This window comes from Etheostoma spectabile, chromosome 13 (assembly GCF_008692095.1).
Source record: "Etheostoma spectabile isolate EspeVRDwgs_2016 chromosome 13, UIUC_Espe_1.0, whole genome shotgun sequence".
NCBI classification, from domain to species: domain Eukaryota; kingdom Metazoa; phylum Chordata; class Actinopteri; order Perciformes; family Percidae; genus Etheostoma; species Etheostoma spectabile.
Window position 1 is genome coordinate 2,454,308 of NC_045745.1, and position 3,255 is coordinate 2,457,562.

At 47.9% G+C, this 3,255-nt stretch overlaps 1 protein-coding gene and 1 long non-coding RNA gene across 5 annotated transcripts in view; both read right to left on the reverse strand.

The window, feature by feature from the left end:
* robo3 (roundabout, axon guidance receptor, homolog 3 (Drosophila)) overlaps positions 1-3,255 on the reverse strand; it is a 110,809-nt gene that overhangs the window by 61,458 nt on the left and 46,096 nt on the right. The gene's annotated exons all lie outside the window — the stretch shown is intronic.
* Positions 2,458-3,255, reverse strand: part of LOC116700401 (uncharacterized) — a 19,601-nt gene continuing 18,803 nt past the window's right edge. The window contains exon 3 of the long non-coding RNA XR_004334641.1: positions 2,458-2,528. This is a non-coding gene — a long non-coding RNA (uncharacterized LOC116700401). The remainder of the gene's footprint in view (positions 2,529-3,255) is intronic.

A 3,255-nucleotide genomic window follows, 5' to 3' on the forward strand; every position in this document is an offset into this window, starting at 1 on the left:
GATTACGCTGGTCATCCGTCCATCCGTCAGCTTACATCTTGTCTCGACTTGAAGCAATCTGCTTTGGTGTGAACACACGCAAAAACACACCCATGTTTTTTTTTTTGCTTTTTGCCCAAGTACATTCATCATTCTTATCCCCTTTCACAAGACTGCTTAGACGCACGCATACACATCCTCTCTGTCCTTTCTATGGGTGAAGCCTGGTCCCTAAGGCCCAACAGGGGCCCCCATCTGAAGCCACCTTCCATTAGCCACTCTCATTATCCGGAGTGGACCCCCTCCGATCCCTATCAAACATTAAACTATGATGAAACGGCCCGCACAGGATATTGTGTGTGTGTTGTTGTGGTGATGCGAGGGTCTGGAGAGGATTGGGGGGAGGTGGAGGGGTTCCTCACAGTTGGAGACAGATGTCCGTGCTGCCTTTAAGCACCCACCGCCTCCCAAGCCCAGCCAATATAAACACAGACACTGCACGGCAGCTGTAGCAGCAAATACAGCAAAACACTGTCTACGTCCAATATTACAAGCTCAGTGCAATATACAGGCACACACACACACACACACACACACACACACACAGACACACACTTACACACACTGACTCACACTGACGCACACTGACGCACACACTTCACTATTTCTTTAGCGACAGCTGACCTGTAACGTCCACCATTCTATAATACTACTTGGTTTCAAGTGTAATTCCATTTTTCTCATGGGGCTGTCATTTGGCTCCTTGGCCAGAGAGAATTTTATGGCCTTGAGTAAATGACATAACATGGTTTAGGACTCTGGAAATGCTCACATGGCCAACGGCAAAATTGAGCCGGCGCCGAAGCTAAATGAATGGGAATCACAGTGACAGGGCATTTCAATTACTCCTTCCACGAGTCCAGAAGGGTCACCTTCTCGGCCCGAGCCCTACTGCCTGCCCTACACACACACACACACACACACACACACACACAAAATTCATAACCTGCATTTTCCCCTTCAAATTTACTCCCTCCATTTTCTTTTGTCCTTTAGTGTGTCCGCTGGCATAGCCATTTAGGCCACCGTCACTGCTGCTTAGTCCTGTCAGCTGAGTCCATTTAGCAGCCACAAAAGCTGGCCCGTCCCCACCCACCCACCCAATCCCCGGCACCCTCGCCCATTGCCCTCCCACCCTTGCTGCCTCCGACCCTGGGCCAATGGTTGAAAAGCAGCTGGTCCCACTAGTCACGATGACAAGAGCATGAAAAATGATTTCCTTGCAAAGATGCAAAAGCCGAGACCCCCCAGGTTGAATTGTGAATGTTTGGAAAGAAGTTCTTTTTTTGTGCGATTAGGTAAGGGATCGGGCGTTTAAACGAAAACAAATAATATCAATTTGATACCAGCCAGAAGTTGACAGAAAATCTCTGCAGTACAAATTAGCATTGAAAGCCCTGACAAACCTCAGGAACACCAATTATTAGCCACTGCTCTCAGATAACAGTGAAATGACACTGTGATGCTTTACAGGCCGATTATAAGCCTGTTATTAGCATAGATAAACCTCTTCTTACAACATAATCCTCAGGCAAACCCAAGCAAGTTATATTCAATTTATTATTCATGTCATGTTCTGATGCTGTTTACTGTATGATGCTTTATATCTCATCACCATAGCTTTGTTCTGTAAAACATTGCCCACATTTTAATGTGAATAAATATGAGAAACCAACATCACTCAAACCCCAGTTCTGCTGCGGGCGGGGGGGGGGATGGATGAGGTTATCTGTCAGCTGCAACGTTTCATGGATTTTTAAGCGCTCATAAATTCCTGGCCTTGCCCCTCCACAGTGGCTTGTCACACCCAACGTGTTGGATGGAGGGGGTGGGGTGGATGAGGAGCGAGTGGTGGTGAGGTGGGGGGGGGGGGGGTTGGCTACTACTTGGCAGTGGTGTAGTCTGCAGCGAACATGACCGTGGGCCCCACAAGCAGCAGTGGGACAGCACAGGAGCTCATTACCAGCCACAACAACAGTAGAGGGGGTCTCATGGTTTTGTGTGTGTGTGTGTGTGTGTGTGTGTGTGTGTGTGTGTTACAATGAAGCACATGGCCCATAACATGCTAAAAAACAGGGGTTGAGGATGATCGGGCCAACCTGCGGGCCGTCAGTTAGCACGGAGCTGCAACATGTGACAATAAGATTATATGTATAAGCTGGCTCATGATTTACATGAGACTACACAGTACACGTGGTAGATATTCTGTAAGTCCTATGAAAATGGCTGGATGTCTGGGAGCCAGGGAGTCTCACAAGGTGTGTGATACAAACGCACAAAGAGTGGACTAGGATTGATTCAGAAGACTTTATTTTTCTTTGTGAAGGACAGTGGATTTACGGTTTTGCAATCAGGGGCATTCAGGCCTCCAGAATTTTCAATAAGGGGAATCAGCAGATGGAAAGCGTTTTGGATCACCGTGGTAGGGGTATGAACCGGGTGCCACCCACGTGAATTTGCACAGATGTTGCTCTGCCGCAAAGAGATCCCTGGTCTGAACTTCTGACGGTAGCCGCCTGGCTTTTGCCAGCCGCTATTGAAAACGATCGCCCAGGTAGGCGGTTGTCTGGGTGGTTGAAACGCTGGGGTGTGAAAGCAACGTGTAAGGGGTTACAGCGTCGCTACAGAGCCTACGCATGTAGCTACGCTGTAGGCTACTCCGCAGCTGACCTACGCCTGCTTTGCAGATAGCACATGGCGACTGCAAGATCAGAGATTGGTCCGGTTGGGCTGTCGGTGTTTGTTCCTTCAAGTTCCTGATGCGGGTGAAGATTTTTGAGAGTGAAAACCACACAAAACAAGTTGACAGAAGGCTCAGCTATCCTTTCTTTTTCACTAACACACTCCTACTGCAAGCCTTCTGCCCACTGTGATCACAGTGCTCTATCGCAGAAAATGAAACAAAGGGAGCAATTACAGCGACCGCACAGAGTGGGCTCAAATTCAGAAATGAAGCCTTCCAACCAGCGCTAGTATCACAAAGTGTAAGAAAGAATTTAAACACAGTTTATACGAGTTAAAATGGGATAAGGCTGGACCCTGTACAACAAGAACCCAAGAACAGATCCCAACACCCAACCCTACGCCTTATTTGAATTGCAAATGGCTTGGCTCCTGTTAGCCTAGCCTGGAAATCCAGACCCAAATCCAAAAGATTAAGGATCTGACATTGAGTAAGCCTGCATTTGAAAGTCTCACTGCACGCAATTGGATAAC